At 38.1% G+C, this 20105-nt stretch overlaps 1 non-coding gene across 1 annotated transcript; it reads left to right on the forward strand.

The window, feature by feature from the left end:
• Nucleotides 1-10560: 10560 nt before the first annotated feature.
• Nucleotides 10561-10668, forward strand: LOC148545699 (small nucleolar RNA R71). Its single transcript, XR_015900977.1, has one exon. It is a non-coding gene; the product is annotated as a small nucleolar RNA R71 (small nucleolar RNA).
• Nucleotides 10669-20105: the final 9437 nt, after the last annotated feature.

Here is a 20105-nt window from a genome sequence, read left to right on the forward strand (position 1 = left end):
CGCACGCGCACGATGTGCATACGCGCGGATATCCATATTTTTGAAATGCGCACGCGCGCGTACATGCCGCGTGCGCGCCGATATGTTGAAATGGTTTCCAGGCCACCAACCCGAGAGTTGTGCTGAGCCTGTGCCAGAATTGAGCCTTTAGCCCAACTCACCCTTCACGGACGCGCACTGTACGCGTCCGCGCCCATGCCCACATCCCGATCTACGCTTGCGCGCACCTGGCGCGTACGCGCCCTTCGGCCAATCTACGCATCGGCGCGTAAGCATGCATGACGCGTCTGCGCCGGTAAAAAAAAGAGTTTTTTTTTCTCATCCTCCATTTTCTTTTGCCCATTGCATTCGCATACTTTTATTCTTTGCATTTTCATTTTGATTTTACAGCCTATTTTTGCTTCATCTTTTTTCGAGTTTCTTATTTTAATAATGGTGTTGAATTCTCCTACTCAATTGTTGAGAATTTCTTGTATTATTTTGGTGCTTCTAGACTTGTTTGATATTGATGGGTAATAAAATTTCTAATTCAATACTTAACCTTTGATGATCCTTGTATCCTTTGTGCATTGATATGAGCTTACATGTCTTTCATAACCCACTCTTTCTTGTTTGAACTTGATGCTCAACATGCTCTTCATGCTTTGACTTTACTCTTGTATCAAGTATTAGTTGAGATGCCCTTTGCCTATATTGCTTTCTCAATTACATGCGTAGGTAACATGTAGTGAGAACCCTACTCTTATTTGGCATTAGGCCCCGTCTATGTTCTACTTGCTTTGATATCTTTGTTATAGGCTTAATTTTCTTTCTTTTTCTTTCCTTTTAGGTTGGCCACCAAAAGAGGAAAGGATAAGCTTCAAACGGGGCAACAAACAAGTCATCCGCACAATCTTTTCACGGAGCTCATCAATTGTAACAACCCATCCACATTGCTCTTCTTTACATGCACCGAAGACGGTGCAATCTTCAAGTGTGGAGAGGTCATCCGACCGATCTCCGTGGGTAACAATTTTCTTGTCCAACACCAATTCTTAGTTTTCTTTATTAGATTAGTTATTGCATTGCATGTTAGGTTGCATGTTAGTTAGAATTTGTACATACTTTGCCACTTCTTTTTATGATTACGACTACTTGGTTATGGTAATGATTTCTTTTCCAAGAAGATTGTTTTAGGGCACCTACCAATTTGAAAAATTTTTTGTTGAACTTGCTTGAAAGAATTTATTTTGGAACACGGTTTTTGAGCTAAGAATACAATCTTGTGAGATTTGAGCCTAATTGCGTGGTTACATCTTATAACCACTTATTTTCCCTTCTTGTGTGCATTATTCTCTTCCTATTATTGTGATCTTTGGTTTGTTTGATTCTTTATGTCCATTATTTTGTGTATTCATGCACTTATATGATTGAGGCCATCATTCAAATAGCTCACTTACCCAAATAGCTTTACCTTTTATCTTCCATTGTTAGCCAATTTTGAGCCTATCTTAACCCAATTGTTCTTTATCTTAGCACATTACAAGCCTTAAAGCGAAAAAAACAATAAATGTCCTTATTTGGATCTTTGATTAGCTTAGGCTAGTGTGTGTGTATCACTCAAGTGTGGGAACCTTGGGACATTGGGAGAGTAAAAGGGTAGTTTTGTATTTTTATTGAAAATATTGGGAATTGGGTACATACTCATGTATTAATTAAATATATAGACCTTATGCATTGATGTTCTTGTATGTAGCTTGAAAGAAAGAATAAAAAAAGAGAAAAAAATAAAAGAAAAAAAAGAAAAAAATAATAAATGTGAATAAGAAAAGAAAAGAAAAAAAGAAAAAAATATAGAAAAAGAAAGAAAGAGAAGAAAAACAATAAAAAGGGGATAAAATGCCCCAAAGTTAAGCTCAATAAGATCAATGCATAAGTGTTGTGAAATGAAAAAGAAAATGCATGAGTATGTGAAAAAGTGAAGAATGGGTAGTTAGGTTAGCTTTGAATTGTATAGGTTGTCATAGGTTAGGTGGGAAGTTTAAGGTAATCAAAGATTCAAATCTCAAGTCCACTTGACCAAATATGCATCCTTACCTTGACCCTAGCCCCATTACAACCTATGAAAAGTCCTCATGATAATTGTATGCATGCATGAAATAATTGTTGATTGTTAGATGAAAAATAAATCTTAGAAAGCATGATTAGGAGAGAATTGAGATAATCGACCCTATACACTTGAGCGACTAGAGTGCAAACAATTCTGGTGAGGGTTCGATGCTCAATTCCGTGATTCCCGGCTTTCATGAGCGTTCTTCTTGCAAGTCTATTTGAACTTCTTTTTTATACTTGGATTGGTAGGATTCATGAATCGTTATATGATCTTGGCCCTACTTGTGCATGTATGTCTTGGAGGATTGATTTATTTTTAACTAAGTAGGTAGAATCATTTTGCATTTAGTTGCATTGATATAGATAGATGCATTTAGGTTATTTGCATTGAATAAATGTCCATACCCCTTCTCTTATCCTTCTTGGTTTAAGCATGAGGACATGCTTGGTTTAAATGTGGGGAGGTTGATAAATCCCATTTGGAGGGTTTATCTTGTGTTGAATTTAGAGGATTTTATCGCCTTCTCCAACATTTATCCAATGAAATAGTATGGTTTTGTAAATTCTCCTTTAATTGTGCTTAAGAGTGAAAACATGCTTTTTAGGATTTAAAATAGCTAAATTTAATTCACCTTGATTCCATTAGATGCCTTGATATGTTTGTTAAGTGATTTCAGGTTTAGGAGGCAAAGATTGGATTGAAGGAATGAAGAAAAAGCATGTAAAAATGGAGAACTCATGAAGAAATGAAGGAATCGCAAAAGCTGTCAAGCTGACCTCTTCGCACTTAATCGATCATAACTTGAGCTATAGAGATCCAAATGATGCGGTTCCAGTTGCGTTGGAAAGATAATATCTGGGGCTTCAAAATGATATAAAATTTGCCATAGTTGCATCGCGTTTAGGGGTGCGCAAATGCACAGTATACGTACGCACCGATGGTTGCACATGATTCACTTAATGCAACTCGTGGCCAGTGATTTTAGAAGCCTTGTGGGCCCAATCCAACTCATTTATGATGCTATTTAACCTAAGGGGATTGAAGGGGGATGAGACACTTTAGTTTAGTTTAGATTAGTTTTGGAGGGAAAGTTAGTTTTAGAGAGAGAAGCTCTCACTTCTCTCTAGGATTAGGATTAGGTTAGATCTAGATTAGGATTTCTTAGATCTAGGTTAATTTCATGCTTTGATTTACTTTTTCTTTATCAATTCTTGTTCCTCTTCTTCTCCTATCTCTAGTTTTGTATTTCAATTCTTGTAATTCTCTACTTTTATGTGATGCACTTTTGTTCTTCTATTTTCTCTTTAATGGAATTCATGTTTTGATTTCCTTTATTGATTTGCTTTATTGTTGTTTAATTCCTTGCAATTGAGTAGTGTAGATTTACTTTCCTTGCAATTTTACTATATTTTCCTTTTATGCCTTCCAAGTGTTTGATAAAATGCTTGGCTGGATTTTAGAGTAGAATTTTATGCTCTTGGCTTGGGAAGGTAACTTAGGAACTCTTGAGTTACTAATGTCCAAGTAATTGATGATTGGGAGCCATTAACTCTAGATCTCACTAATTGAATTGGTGGAGAACTAGGACTTATCGACTTGGATTGACATAGCTCATTTGACTTTCCTTTACTACTAGTTAGAGGATGATTTAATGGGGTTGATCCTTGCCAATTCTCATGTTGTGGTTAGTGATTAGGATAGAGATCCTTGACCACCAATTCTTGCCAAGACCTTGTTAGTTGTTAGTTTATTTTCATTGCCATTTATCTTTCATGTCTCTTATCCCAAAAATCCTAAAACATACTGGTGCGCAGAAATTGTGATTACACTTTGATTATGTAAAATTCATTGCTCTTTCTTTCCCTGGCAATGGCGCCAAAAACATTGATGCCAATACCATGGTTCACAACTTCGCACAACTAACCAGCAAGTGTACTGGGTCGTCCAAGTAATACCTTACGTGAGTAAGGGTCGAATCCCACGGAGATTGTTGGTATGAAGCAAGCTATGGTCACCTTGTAAATCTCAGTCAGGCAGATATAAAATAGTAATGGGGTTTTCGAAAATAATACTAAAATAAGGATAGAAATACTTATGTAATTCATTGGTGAGAATTTCAGATAAGCGCATAGAGATGCTTTCGTTCCTCTGAACCTCTGCTTTCCTGCTGTCTTCATCCAATCAGTCTTACTCCTTTCCATGGCTGGCTTTATGTAAGGATGTCACCGGTGCCAATGGCTACTTTCGATCTCTCTCGGGAAAATGATCCAAATGCTCTGTCACAGCACGGCTAATCGTCTGGAGGCATCACCTTTGTCGTTGGTTGCATCCTATTCCTCCTTGTGAAAATGGTCCGATGCGCTGTCACTGCATGGCTAATCATCTGGAGGTTCTCGATCATACTAGAATAGGATTTACTATCCTTTTGCGTCTGTCACTACGCCCAGCACTCGCGAGTTTGAAGCTCGTCACAGTCATTCAATCCCAGAATCCTACTCAGAATACCACGGACAAGGTTTAGACTTTCCGGATTCTCATGAATGCCGCCATCAATCTAGCTTATACCACGAAGAATCCAATATCTCGGACTCGGTCCCCTGTATTAGTAATCTAAGAGATACTCGTTCAATCGAAGGTAGAACGGAAGTGGTTGTCAGGCACGCGTTCATAGGGAATAATGATGATTGTCACATTCATCACATTCAGGTTGAAGTGCGAATGAATATCTTAGAAGCGGAATAAGTTGAATTGAATAGAAAACAGTAGTACTTTGCATTGATCCTTGAGGAACAGCAGAGCTCCACACCTTAATCTATGGAGTGCAGAAACTCTACCGTTGAAAATACATAAGTGATAATGGAGTTCATTGGTCTCGGCCCCAGAGGGGAACCGGAGTAACCAAGACTACTATGATCCAAAGGTAAAACTCAGGATGTCTAATACAATAGTAAAAAGTCCTATTTATAATAAACTAGCTACTAGGGTTTACAGAAGTAAGTAATTGATGCATAAATCCACTTTCGGGGCCCACTTGGTGTGTGCTTGGGCTGAGCTTGAATGTTACACGTGTAGCGGTCATTCTTGGAGTTGAACGCCAGCTTTTGTGCCAGTTTGGGCGTTAAACTCCACTTTGCAACTTGTTTCTGGCGCTGGACGCCAGAATTGGGCAGAGAACTGGCGTTGAACGCCAGCTTGCATCGTCTAAACTTGGGCAAAGTATGGACTATTATATATTTCTGGAAAGCCCTGGATGTCTACTTTCCAACGCAATTAGAAGCGCGCCATTTTGAGTTCTGTAGCTTCAGAAAATCCACTTTGAGTGCAGGGAGGTCAGAATCCAACAGCATCAGCAGTCCTTCTTCAACCTCTAAATCTGATTTTTGCTCAAGTCCCTCAATTTCAGCCAGAAAATACCTGAAATCACAGAAAAATACACAAACTCATAGTAAAGTCCAGAAATATGAATTTAACATAAAAACTAATGAAAACATCCCAAAAAGTAACTAGATCCTACTAAAAATATACTAAAAACAATGCCAAAAAGCGTATAAATTATCCGCTCATCACAACACCAAACTTAAATTGTTGCTTGTCCCCAAGCAACTGAAAATCAATTAGGATAAAAAGAAGAGAATATACTATAAATTCCAAACTATCAATGAAACATAGCTTCAATCATATGAGCGAGACTTATAGCTTTTTGCCTCTTGAATAGTTTTGGCATCTCACTCTATCCATTGAGGTTCAGAATGATTGGCATCTATAGGAACTCAGAGTTCAGATAGTGTTATTGATTCTCTTAGTTCAGTATGATGATTCTTGAACACAGCTGTTTTATGAGTCTTGGCCGTGACCCTAAGCACTTTGTTTTCCAGTATTACCACCGGATACATAAATGCCACAGACACATAATTGGGTGAACCTTTTCAGATTGTGACTCAGCTTTGCTAAAGTCCCCAATTAGAGGTGTCCAGGGTTCTTAAGCACACTCTTTTTTTGCTTTGGACCTTGACTTTAACCGCTCAGTCTCAAGTTTTCACTTGACACCTTCACGCCACAAGCACATGGTTAGGGATAGCTTGGTTTAACTGCTTAGGCCAGGATTTGATTCCTTTAGGCCCTCCTATCCACTGATGCTCAAAGCCTTGGGATCCTTTTTATTTACCCTTGTCTTTTGGTTTTAAGGGTTATTGGCTTTTTTCTCTTGCCTCTTGGTTTTAAGAGCTTTTGGCTTTTTCTGCTTGCTTTTTCTTTTTCTTTCTATTTTTTTCGCCTATTTTTTTTTCTGCAAGCTTTGTTCTTTGCTGCTTTTTCTTGCTTCAAGAATCATTTTTATGATTTTTCAGATTATCAAATAACATGTCTCCTAGTCATCATTCTTTCAAGAGCCAACATATTTAACATTCTTAAACAACAACTTCAAAAGACATATGCACTGTTCAAGCATTCATTCAGAAAACAAGAAGCATTGTCACCACATCAATATAATTAAACTAAGTTCAAGGATAAATTCGAAACTCGTGTACTTCTTGTTCTTTTGAATTAAAACATTTTTCATTTAAGAGAGGTGATGGATTCATAGGACATTCATAACTTTTAAGACATGGTTACTAACTACTAATGATAATGTAATGAAGACACAAACATGGATAAGCACTTAACATAGCAAACGAAAAACAGAGAAAGTAAGAACAAGGAATGAGTCCACCTTAGTGATGGTGGCGTTTCCTTCTTGAGGAACCAATGATGTCCTTGAGCTCTTCTATGTCTCTTCCTTGTCTTTGTTGCTCCTCCCTCATTGCTTTTTGATCTTCTCTTATTTCATGAAGGATGATGCAGTGCTCTTGATGTTCCACCCTTAGTTGTCCCATATTGGAACTCAATTCTCCTAGGGAGGTATTGATTTGCTCCCAATAATTTTATGGAGGAAAATGCATTTGAGGCATCTCCGGGATCTCATGGTGATGAGCTTCATGCGCCTCTTGAGCTCCATGAATGGGCTCTCTTGCTTGCTCCATCTTTTTCTTAGTGATGGGCTTGTCCTCTTTAATGAGGATATCTCCCTCTATGTCAATCCCAGCCGAATTTCATAGGTGGCAAATGAGGTGAGGAAAGGCTAACCTTGCCATAGTGGAGGACTTGTCAGCCACCTTGTAGAGTTCTTGAGGTATAATCTCATGAACTTCCACCTCTTCTCCAATCATGATGCTATGGATCATGATGGCCCGGTCTATAGTAACTTCAGACCGGTTGCTAGTGGGAATGATTGAGCATTGAATGAACTCCAACCATCCTCTAGCTATAGGCTTAAGGTCCAGTCTTCTTAGTTGAACCGGTTTGCCTTTTGAGTCAATCTTCCATTGAGCTCCTTCTACACATATGTCCATAAGGACTTGGTCCAACCTTTGATCAAAGTTGACTCTCCTTGTGTAGGGGCGTGCGTTCTCTTCCATGTTTGGCAAGTTGAATGCCAACCTCACATTCTCCGGACTAAAATCTAAGTATTTCCCCCGAACCATTGTAACATAGTTCTTTGGATCCGGGTTCTTACTTTGATCATGGTTCTTGGTGATCCATGCATTGGCATAGAACTCTTGAACCATTAGGATGCCGACTTGTTGGATGGGATTTGTTAGAACTTCCCAACCTCTTCTTTGAATTTCATGTCGGATCTCCGGATACTCATTTCTTTTGAGTTTGAAAGGGACCTCGGGGATCACCTTCTTCTTGGCCACAACATCATAGAAGTGGTCTTGATAGGCTTTGGAGATGAACCTTTCCATCTCCCATGACTCGGAGGTGGAAGCTTTTGTCTTCCCTTTTCCTTTTCTAGAAGATTCTCCGATCTTAGGTGCCATCAATGGTAATGGAAAAACAAAAAGCTTATGCTTTTACCACACCAAACTTAGAATTTTGCTCGCCCTCGAGCAAGAGAAGAAAGAATAGATGAAGAAGAAGAAGAAATGGAGGAGAGGGAGAAGGGGTTGTGTTTCGGCCAAGAAGAGAAGAGAGGGTTATGTTGTGTGAAAATGAGGAAGAATGGAAGGCTTTATATAGGGAAGGGAGGGGGGTAAGTTTCGGCCATATAGGGTGGGTTTGGGTGGGAAATTGATTTTGAATTTTGAAGGTAAGTGGAGTTTATGAGGTAGGTTTATGGGGAAGAGAGATTGAGGTAATTGGTGAAGGGTTTTGGGGAAGAGTGTTTATGGGATTGTGTGAAAGAGGGGTGAGAAGAAGTGAGTGGAGGTAGGTGGGGATCCTGTGGGGTCCACAGATCCTGAGGTGATCCTGTGGGGTCCACAGATCCTGAGGTGTTCAAGGATTTACAACCTTGCACCAAATTGGACATGCAAAATGCCTTTGCGCACAACTTTGGGCGTTCAGCGCCAGGTTGGTGCCCATTTTGGGCGTTCAACGCCCATTTGCTGCCCATTTCTGGCGTTGAACGCCAGAACCATGCTTGTTCTGGGCGTTCAGCGCCAGCTCCTCTCCAGGGTGCAATTCTGGCGTTCAGCGCCCAGATGATGCCTATTTTGGGCGTTCAGCGCCCAGATACTGCCCATTTTGGGCGTTCAGCGCCAGAACCATGCTCTGTTCTGGCGTTGAACGCCAGGCAGATGCTTCCTCCAGGGTGTGATTTTTCTTCTGCTATTTTTGATTCTGTTTTCAATTTTTATATTTATTTTGTGACTCCATATGATCATGAACCTATAAAGACATATAACTAAGAAAAATATAGTTAGATAAAAATTGGGTTGCCTCCCAACAAGCGCTTCTTTAATGTCAATAGCTTGACAATGGGCTCTCATGGAGCCTCACAGATGTTCAGAGCATTGTTGAGACTCTCCAACACCAAACTTAGAGTTTGGATATGGGAGTTCAACACCAAACTTAGAGTTTGACTGTGGGGGCTTTGTTTGACTCTGCTTTGAGAGAAGCTCTTTATGCTTCCTCTCCATGGATGCAGAGAGAGATCCTTGAGCTGTAAACACAAGGTTGTCCTTATTTAATTGAAGGATCAATTCTCCTCTGTCCACATCAATCACAGCTCTTGCTGTGGCTAGGAAAGGTCTTCCTAGGATGATGGATTCATCCTCTTCCTTTCCAGTATCCAGGACTATGAAATCAGTAGGGATGTAAAGGCCTTCAACCTTTACTAACACGTCCTCTACTTGTCCATAAGCCTGTTTTCTTGAATTGTCTGCCATCTCTAATGAGATTTTAGCAGCTTGCACCCCATAGATTCCCAGTTTCTCTATTACAGAGAGGGGCATGAGGTTTATCCCTGAACCAAGGTCACACAGAGCCTTAAAGATCATGGTGCCTATGGTACAAGGTATTATGAACTTTCCAGGATCCTGTCTCTTCTGAGGCAATGTCAGTTGATCCAGATCACTTAGTTCATTGGTGAACAAGGGAGGTTCATCTTCCCAAGTTTCAATGCCCAATAATTTGGCATTCAGCTTCATGATTGCACCAAGAAACTTGGCAGTTTGCTCTTCAGTAACATTCTCATTCTCTTCAGAAGAGGAATACTCATCAGAGCTCATGAATGGCATAAGGAGGTTCAATGGAATCTCTATGGTCTCTAGATGAGCCTCAGAGTCCTTTGGATCCTCAGAGGGAAGCTCCTTATTGATCACTGGACGTCCCAGGAGGTCTTCCTCCTTGGGATTCACGTCCTCTCCTTCCCTTACAGGTTCGGCCATGGTGCTTATGTCAATGGCCTTGCATTCTCCTTTTGGATTCTCTTCTATATTGCTTGGGAGAGTACTAGGAGGGATTTTAGTGATCCTTTTACTCAGCTGGCCCACTTGTGCTTCCAAATTTCTAATGGAAGACCTTGTTTCATTCATGAAACTCACAGTGGCCTTAGATAGATCAGAGACTAAGTTTGCTAAATTAGAAGTATTTTGTTCAGAGTTCTCTGTCTGTTGCTGAGTGGATGATGGAAAAGGTTTATTATTGTTAAACCTGTTTCTTCCACCATTATTAAAGCCTTGTTGAGGCCTTTGATCCTTCCATGAGAGATTTGGATAATTTCTCCATGATGGATTATAGGTGTTTCCATAAGATTCACCTAAGTAATTCACCTCTGCTATTGCAGGGTTTTCAGGATCATAAGCTTCTTCTGCATAAGAAGCCTCTTGAGTACTGTTGGATGCAGCTTGCATTCCATTCAGACTCTGAGAAATCATATTGACTTGCTGAGTCAATATTTTGTTCTGAGCCAATATGGCATTCAGAGTATCAACTTCAAGAACTCCCTTCTTCATAGGCGTCCCATTACTCACAGGATTCCTCTCAGAAGTGTATATAAACTGGTTATTAGCAACCATGTCAATGAGTTCTTGAGCTTCTGCAGGCATTTTCTTTAGGTGAATGGATCCACCTGCAGAAGTATCCAATGACATCTTTGATAACTCAGACAAACCATCATAGAATATATCCAGGATGGTCCATTCTGAAAGCATGTCAGAGGGACACTTTTTGGTCAACTGTTTGTATCTTTCCCAAGCTTCATAGAGGAATTCACCATCTTTTTGTCTGAAGGTTTGAACATCAGCTCTAAGCTTGCTCAGCTTTTGAGGAGGAAAGAACTTGGCTAAGAAAGCCGTGACCAGCTTATCCCAAGAGTTCAGGCTGTCTTTGGGTTGAGAGTCCAACCATATTCTAGCTCTGTCTCTTACAACAAAAGGGAAAAGCATGAGCCTGTAGACTTCAGGATCTACTCCATTAGTCTTAACAGTATCACAAATCTGCAAGAATTCAGTTAGGAACTGAAAAGGATCTTCAGATGGAAGTCCATGAAACTTGCAGTTCTGCTGCATCAGAGAAACTAGCTGAGGTTTCAGCTCAAAATTGTTTGCTCCAATGGTAGGAATGGAGATGCTTCTTCCATGTAAATTGGAATTAGGTGCAGTAAAGTCACCAAGCATTCTCCTTGCATTATTGTTGTTGGGTTCGGCTGCCATCTCCTTTACTTGTTCGAAATTTTCAATAAGGTTGTCTCTGGATTGTTGTAATTTAGCTTCTCTTAGTTTTCTCTTCAGAGTCCTTTCAGGTTCTGGATCAGCTTCAACAAGAATGCCTTTTTCTCTGTCCCTGCTCATAAGAAAGAGAAGAGAAAAAGAAAAGAAGAGGAATCCTCTATGTCACAGTAAAGAGGTTCCTTATTGTTAGTAGAAAAAGAAGAAGAAGAAAAATTCGAACACAGATAGAAGAGGGGGTTCGAATTTGGTGAGTGATGTGAGGAAGAGATGTTAGTAGATGAATAAATAAATAGAATAAGAGGAGAGAGGGAGAGGATTTTTGAAAATAATTTTTGAAAAAGAGTTAGTGATTTTCGAAAATAGTTTTTGAAAAAGGTTAGTAATTTTCGAAAATTAAAATTAAGAATTAAAATAATTAATTAATTAGAAAAAAATTTTGAAGAAGAGGGAAGATGTTTTCAAAAATTAGAGAGAGAGAGAGTTAGTTAGGTGGTTTTGAAAAAGATAAGAAACAAACAAAAAGTTAGTTAGTTAGTTGAAACAAATTTTGAAAAGATAAGAAGTTAGGAAGTTAGAAAAGATATTTTGAAATCATATTTTTGAAAAAGATAAGATAAGAAGATATTTTTGAAAAGATATGATTGAAATTGGTTTTGAAAAAGATTTGATTTTTTTAAAATCACAATTAATGACTTGATTCACAAGAAATCATGAGATATGATTCTAGAACTTAAAGTTTGAATCTTTCTTAACAAGCAAGTAACAAACTTAAAATTTTTTTGAATCAAAACATTAATTGTTATTGTTATTTTCGAAAATTTGATATAAAAATAAGAAAAAGATTTTTGAAAAATATTTTTGGAATTTTCGAAAATAACTAAGAAATTTGAAAAAGATTTGATTTTTGAAAAAGATTTTGAAAAAGATAAGATTTTCAAATTGAAAATTTGATTTGACTCATAAGAAACAACTTGATTTTAAAATTTTTTGAAAAAGTCAATCCAAATTTTCGAATTTGATGAAAGAAAAAAGGGAAAGATATTTTTTTGATTTTTGAATTTTTATGATGAGAGAGAAAAACAAGAAAAATGATGCAATGCATGAACGTTATGGATCAAAACAATGAATGCATGCAAGAATACTATGAATGTCAAGATGAACACCAAGAACACTATGAAGATCATGATGAACATCAAGAACACATTTTTGAAAAATTTTTAATGCAAAGAAAACATGCAAGACACCAAACTTAGAATTCTTTAATGCTTGGACATAAAGAATTCAGGAATGCACATGAAAAACAAGAAAAGACACAAAACATGCAAATGCAAAGATCAAACAAGAAGACTTATCAAGAACAACTTGAAGATCATGAAGAACACCATGAATGCATGAAATTTTTTGAAAAAAAAATGCAAGATGCACATGCAATTGACACCAAACTTATAACATGACTCAAGACTCAAACAAGAAACACAAAATATTTTTGATTTTTATGATTTTCTAATTTTTTTTTTGTATTTTTTTCGAAACTTATTTAAAAAACAAAAATAAGGATTCCAAAATTTTTAATATGAATTCCAGGAATCTTATGCTCTTTAGTCTAAAGCTCCAATCAAAGGGTCAGACATGGCTTAATAGCCAGCCAAGCTTTAGTATGTAACTCAGACATGACACGCCTGACATGCCCTACAGTCGTGGCTTTAACATGCTTCATGAAACACTAGAATTCGTTCTTAAAAATTCTGAAGAAAAATATATTTTTGAAAACATTTTTATTTTTTATTATTTTATTTATTTTATTTTTTTTTCGAAAACAAAGGAGAAATTTTTGAAAGATTTTTGAAAAATTTTTGAAAACAAAACAAAAAGAAAATTACCTAATCTGAGCAACAAGATGAACCGTCAGTTGTCCAAACTCGAACAATCTCCGGCAACGGCGCCAAAAACTTGGTGCGCAGAAATTGTGATTACACTTTGATTATGTAAAATTCATTGCTCTTTCTTTCCCTGGCAATGGCGCCAAAAACATTGATGCCAATACCATGGTTCACAACTTCGCACAACTAACCAGCAAGTGTACTGGGTCGTCCAAGTAATACCTTACGTGAGTAAGGGTCGAATCCCACGGAGATTGTTGGTATGAAGCAAGCTATGGTCACCTTGTAAATCTCAGTCAGGCAGATATAAAATAGTAATGGGGTTTTCGAAAATAATACTAAAATAAGGATAGAAATACTTATGTAATTCATTGGTGAGAATTTCAGATAAGCGCATAGAGATGCTTTCGTTCCTCTGAACCTCTGCTTTCCTGCTGTCTTCATCCAATCAGTCTTACTCCTTTCCATGGCTGGCTTTATGTAAGGATGTCACCGGTGCCAATGGCTACTTTCGATCTCTCTCGGGAAAATGATCCAAATGCTCTGTCACAGCACGGCTAATCGTCTGGAGGCATCACCTTTGTCGTTGGTTGCATCCTATTCCTCCTTGTGAAAATGGTCCGATGCGCTGTCACTGCATGGCTAATCATCTGGAGATTCTCGATCATACTGGAATAGGATTTACTATCCTTTTGCGTCTGTCACTACGCCCAGCACTCGCGAGTTTGAAGCTCGTCACAGTCATTCAATCCCAGAATCCTACTCGGAATACCACGGACAAGGTTTAGACTTTCCGGATTCTCATGAATGCCGCCATCAATCTAGCTTATACCACGAAGATCCCAATATCTCGGACTCGGTCCCCTGTATTAGTAATCTAAGAGATACTCGTTCAATCGAAGGTAGAACAGAAGTGGTTGTCAGGCACGCGTTCATAGGGAATAATGATGATTGTCACGTTCATCACATTCAAGTTGAAGTGCGAATGAATATCTTAGAAGCGGAATAAGATGAATTGAATAGAAAACAGTAGTACTTTGCATTGATCCTTGAGGAACAGCAGAGCTCCACACCTTAATCTATGGAGTGCAGAAACTCTACTGTTGAAAATACATAAGTGATAATGGAGTTCATTGGTCTCGGCCCCAGAGGGGAATCGGAGTAACCAAGACTACTATGATCCAAAGGTAAAACTCAGAATGTCTAATACAATAGTAAAAAGTCCTATTTATAATAAACTAGCTACTAGGCTTTACAAAAGTAAGTAATTGATGCATAAATCCACTTCCGGGGCCCACTTGGTGTGTGCTTGGGCTGAGCTTGAATGTTACACGTGTAGAGGTCATTCTTGGAGTTGAACGCCAGCTTTTGTGCCAGTTTGGGCGTTGAACTCCACTTTGCAACTTGTTTCTGGCGCTGGACGCCAGAATTGGGCAGAGAACTGGCGTTGAATGCCAGTTTGCGTCATCTAAACTTGAGCAAAGTATGGACTATTATATATTTTTGGAAAGCCCTGGATGTTTACTTTCCAACGCAATTGGAAGCGCGCCATTTTGAGTTCTGTAGCTCCAGAAAATCCACTTTGAGTGCAGGGAGGTCAGAATCCAACAGCATCAGCAGTCCTTCTTCAACCTCTGAATCTGATTTTTGCTCAAGCCCCTCAATTTCAGCCAGAAAATACCTGAAATCACAGAAAAACACACAAACTCATAGTAAAGTCCAGAAATGTGAATTTAACATAAAAACTAATGAAAACATCCCAAAAAGTAACTAGATCCTACTAAAAACATACTAAAAACAATGCCAAAAAGCGTATAAATTATCCGCTCATCACATACCTCATAACCAATAACAAGACACTTTATCGCAATTCCTAGGGAGAACGACCCGAGGTTTAAATACTTCGGTTTATAGATTTTAGGGGTTTGTACTTGTGACAAACAGATATTTGTATGAAAGGATTATTGTTGGTCTAGAAATTATATTGCAACGAGATCTCATTAGAGAAATTCTATACCGTCAAAAGATCCAATCATCACCTATCAATCAAAATATCTAATTCACATTCCAAAGTATCCTAAGAAAAAAAAATAATCAATTAAGGCATAACAGTAAATATTCTACATGAAAAAATTAGGATGAATGGATGAAGACTCTGATTGGGTGAATATTGATTCCTAATTCTACATGCTTTTTTTTCCCTAGCGACCAACTGCGTGACTTTTGGAAATCACCTCAATGCCATCACTTCTCCGAGGTACCAAGCGACGGTGTATTCTGTTAGTCTGCCTACACGCACGCCACAGTGGAATTTTTTTTGCCTCGTTAAAGCCCTAGCCAATGCCTCTTCTGTTCGTCCTGCATGGCCCTAGCCAGCACTGCTCCTAACCTCGCCTCTGAGACGCGTCGCATAGGGTTTCCTTCCTCAATCGGTGTCGCTGTGTTAACAGGTTAGTGGTAATTTATGATTTTGGTAAACAGAGATTGTGGCTGATTTGTTTTGGGTGGATGCGATAGGGTTTGACATTCATACAAGATGATTCTTTTAATTTGTGGATGCTACTTTTAAGTAATGTTAGTGGGATTAATTGATATATAAGTTGAATTTAATTTCTGTATGATATTGGTTCATTTTGCTTTACTGGCGAGCTATTGTATGTGTTGGTAATCATAGTGGAAAAGAGAATTCTGAAATATGGGATAGAAAAAGGATTATTAGTTCGTTTGTGTTTATCTATCTGGATTTAAATTGGGTTTGAATGTGGTCAACGTATAATTGGGTTTGAAAAATATCTAGTTGTTATCACTGTAAATACGGAGTGATGTCTCGGAGTGCTGAGTAAGAAATAGTAAGTGTAATCCCATTAACTGACTGTTATTTCGGATGTGTCTTCCGATCAACATTAATTTTCATGCACCGTTCCATGGTTCACCTAATATGTATGGTTATCACTGAATGATTTTTTTTGTTACGTCAGGTGTTCCTTGATGTAAATATGATTAATAGATGTTGCTATCGAATGACTCTATGTCATGTTATTCTTGGACCTTTGATTTTGTTGATTAAGAAAAATCAGTGGTTGAATGTTGGAATTTTTTTTGATGAGTTGTGTTTTGGTTTGTGGACTAGTGATTAACAGGTACAATGGTTTAAATTCTCTAAAAAATTGGTGTGTCTTCCGATCAAAGTTACTCTTCATGCACCATTCCATGAATTTATATGGAAACGTGCAGTGTTCTCTGATGTTCATTTGATTAATGGAGATTGCTATTGAATTACTTTATGTCTTCTGAGTATTGTACCTGTGATTTAGTTGATCTAGAAAAACCAAATGGTGAATCTTGAAATTTTTTTTTGGCTAAATTGATTTTTGGTTTATAATTTAGCGTTTAACAGGTGCAATGATTTAAATTCTCTAAAAATAGGTGTGTCTTCTGATCAAAGTTAATTGTTATGCACCATCCAATGGTTGAAATTATAAGTATGGTTGTCACTAACTAAATTTATTTGGTTTAGTTCAATGTTCTTTGATGTCTGTTTAATTAATAAAGGTTGTTGTTGAATTACTTTATTTCTTCCTATTTTTGTACCTCTGACTTAGTTGAGTTAGAAAAAAAAAGACAAGTTGATAGTTGGAATTAATTTTTCCTAAATTGGTCATGGTTTATGATTTGGTGATTTAGAGTTTCAATGGTCTAAATTATCGCAAAGATTTTTTATCTCCTATTACTGTGCGTTCAGATGAATTCTGAGTAGTGAATTACGTGTTTTATTCAAACTAGATGTGGGATGTAATATTTTGAGAGGTAACGTGTGTTTTATTTGGTATTAATTGGACACTTGTATTAGATTGCATCTTTCAGTTATATTTGTCTGCATTCCCAACTAGCATTGGAAACTCCCTATCTTTTGGTCTGTTGCTGGAAACTACCTTGTAGACATGGGAAAACTGGTACTACATCGTTCACAATAGTGTGCTCTTCTTCTAGTTTGTCACTTTATTTGCTTCTAATGGTCGCATCGTATGTTGAAAGAAATTATTGGAGATGAGGTGCTCACCATGTTACATTACGGATATGTTTAAAGATATGGAAACAAACCAAGTCCAATCAAAGCTAGAAGAGATAGAATCAATGGGTTTCGGTTTCCTTAAGCTAGTCCTGAGGTGGCCTGTGAAACAAAGCATAATAGTTTCGTTGGCTAAGTCCTACAAACTTGAAACAAGCACACTGCCTATAGATGATGGAAACATTCGCATTAACGTCGAGCTATTTCAGCGTATTTTTGGAATCCTGCCCGGTGGTGAGTATGACTTTCTGTATTAAACAGCATTCAATCGGCTAAAATGCTTTTGGTTTCCACGGTTTTTCCTTTTTTATCCATGTCGAACCTCTCATTTTACAGTAATTAATAAACCTACATATTGTAATGGACGAATTCCCAGTGTTTGACCATGGGAATGATGCTCATGTTGCAATAAAAAAATCACCAGATGAAAATAATACAACTTAGGCATTTTGTCAACAACTGTGCTATGGATACTGTAGACAACATGATGGATTTCAGGAAGCATATCGTCCTATTGATGTTGAAGATGTTCTTGTGTCCGACAGTGCAACACGTCATCTCGCCGTGGCACATTGATACAATATTTGATGTTTCTGATCCGATGAGATTCCATTGGCCCTTTCATATTTTCAATTGATTAGAACAGGAGATCAAGAAGTATCAATGTAAAAATAACAAGTCCTGTGAGGGTTGCATGTTCGCTTTGCTGGTAATTTTTTGAATACAAAATGCCAATTTATCTAAATCAACTTTTGCATCCTAACACTTAAATTGTGTCTGCGATTTCTCTAGGTATTGTACTTCCAGAAACTAAAGCATGGTGTACTGGAGTAGTGTCAAGAACCAGAGCTGTGGCTTTTTGCAATGACTGCCACGGAGCTTAGTGCTTTGGCATCAACTATTCAACTACAGGTATTCACTGAATCGATGCTAAAAGATTTTTGTATCACATAGAACCTTTTTTTCTTTCTATCGTTGCTGTTTTTTTTATCTCTGAAATATTTATAATGAGTCTATTGATTTCTCATGTAATTAATTGCATGTGCCCTTCCATGGACCTAACATTTATGGTTGTGTCATCAATCAAGAATTACACTAATTTGTCAGTAATGGTAGTGTCTTCTGTTTCAATCGTACATTGATGTGTCCTCCCCTATATGTGTCTTGTGCTGTATGTGCCTTCTGACTAGTTGCTATTCACGAACAGGATTGCGTCAACACCAGCGGGAATGATGTGGGGGTCGTCGAAGGACACGTAAGTAAGGTCATGACGAACCCAGGTCCTGAAAGAGAAGGCTCGCGCTGTACAAAAAGACCTTTAGGGTTCACAAAAGTTAGTAGATGTTACCATTTGAAGAATCCTTAAGTTGCATGTTTCAAAGTTAAACCAAGAGAATAGTACAAATTATTTTTTAAAACTTACTGGTGATGCCATGTTTTTAAATTTCTTGATAAGATGTTGTATTAATTTACCTTGCGTTGGTTGCTTAATTTAAAAGCACTTTGTGGTTATTGTGTATGATTAGTTTGGTGTTTTGAATTCAGTGATCTGATAAGAGAAGGGGAGTTAGCAACAGCTCAGTACGCACAGATGCACCTTCAGTTGCATCCGACGAGGATGATGATGACGACGAGCCCATTGCTAAGAGACTGCGCAAAAACGTTGATCGGATAAGAACGTCTCAACTTCACAGGACAAAAGGGGGGAACAATCAGCCAGACAAAAACAATAGAGAAACCAAATGTGAGTAGACGTTACCATTTGAAGAATCTTTAAGTTGCATGTTTCAAAGTTAAAACATGAGAACAGTGCAACTTACCTTTAAAAAAGTTACTAGTGATGCCATGTTTTTAAATTGCTTGTTGACATGTTGTATTAATCTATTCTGCATTGGTTGTGTGATTTAAAAGCACTTCGAGCTTGTTGTGTATGACTAGTTTGGTGTTGCGAATTAAGGGATCTAATAAGAGGGGGGAGTTAGCGGCAGCTCAATACGCACAGATGCACCTTTAGTTGCATCCGACGAGCCCATTATCAAAAGACTACACAAAAAAATGGAGCGGACAAGAATACCTTAACATCATAGGAAGAAAGGGGATACCGACATGACCAACCAGATAGAAACAACAAAGAAACCAACCGACCCAAAAGATCTTGAACCCAAGACTCTAGCAACAACATTGGTGCAGTATTCAGGATTTGATGAATATTCTCATAAATTTGAAAGGCAAGTGAATGCTAAAAAACTCTTTATGACTACTATGCATATATTTTGCTATCATCTCTTTCAAATGCATAAAGGTTGCCTCCCTCACAAAAGTGATTTTTGAAACAGTGAGCCTTACATCTTATCTCAGCGACATCCAGAGTGCAAAAAGTTATGGGCTGATATCAAATGGTGTTACGGCTCGAAACCCATTAGCGTGGATCTAATCCAAACCATTATTCCAAAAAGTTCATCTTGCCGCACACCCAGTCTACATCGCCCTTCATTCTCACTTGGGATGACCTAGATGTTAAAAACACCCACACCGTCCCCCCACCCCGTTCATCCATCACTTCGGGGACGGAAACTCACTGAGCGGCATGAGCAACGAATCAGAAGGCGGGGTGTGGACATGTCTCTTGATATCTAGTAGACAGTGGCATCGTATGTCAGTAGACCACATCTAGTCCTGGTAAGGGAGGACTTGTGCACATTGAAACCACGTTGTTGGCTCAATAACAATGCATGTAACCCAAAATCATGTTACTTCCGTTTGTTTTCATCGCATATTTTAGTGACATTTATATTTTAAAAGCTGGTGATATAGGTCGTGCATTGGATGCGTTGCGCGTTCAATGATTCAAGGTCAAAAAGATTCATATGTCATTTTTATTGCGTGTGTCTAGAGATACTGGTAAGGATACTTTTATATCAAGCCTTTATGTACATTACAGGTTATCAACACTTACAGAGTCTTCTTTGGACAAGAAATGGTCATGGTACCGAAAAATTTGAAGGACTTTAAGGACGAGCCAACTCTCGTGTATGTGGTTTGGGTGAACACTCCGGTGCCGACACTAGGTA

Source organism: Arachis ipaensis, chromosome B9, assembly GCF_059453495.1.
Source record: "Arachis ipaensis isolate K30076 ecotype BB chromosome B9, ASM5945349v1, whole genome shotgun sequence".
Lineage (NCBI taxonomy): Eukaryota > Viridiplantae > Streptophyta > Magnoliopsida > Fabales > Fabaceae > Arachis > Arachis ipaensis.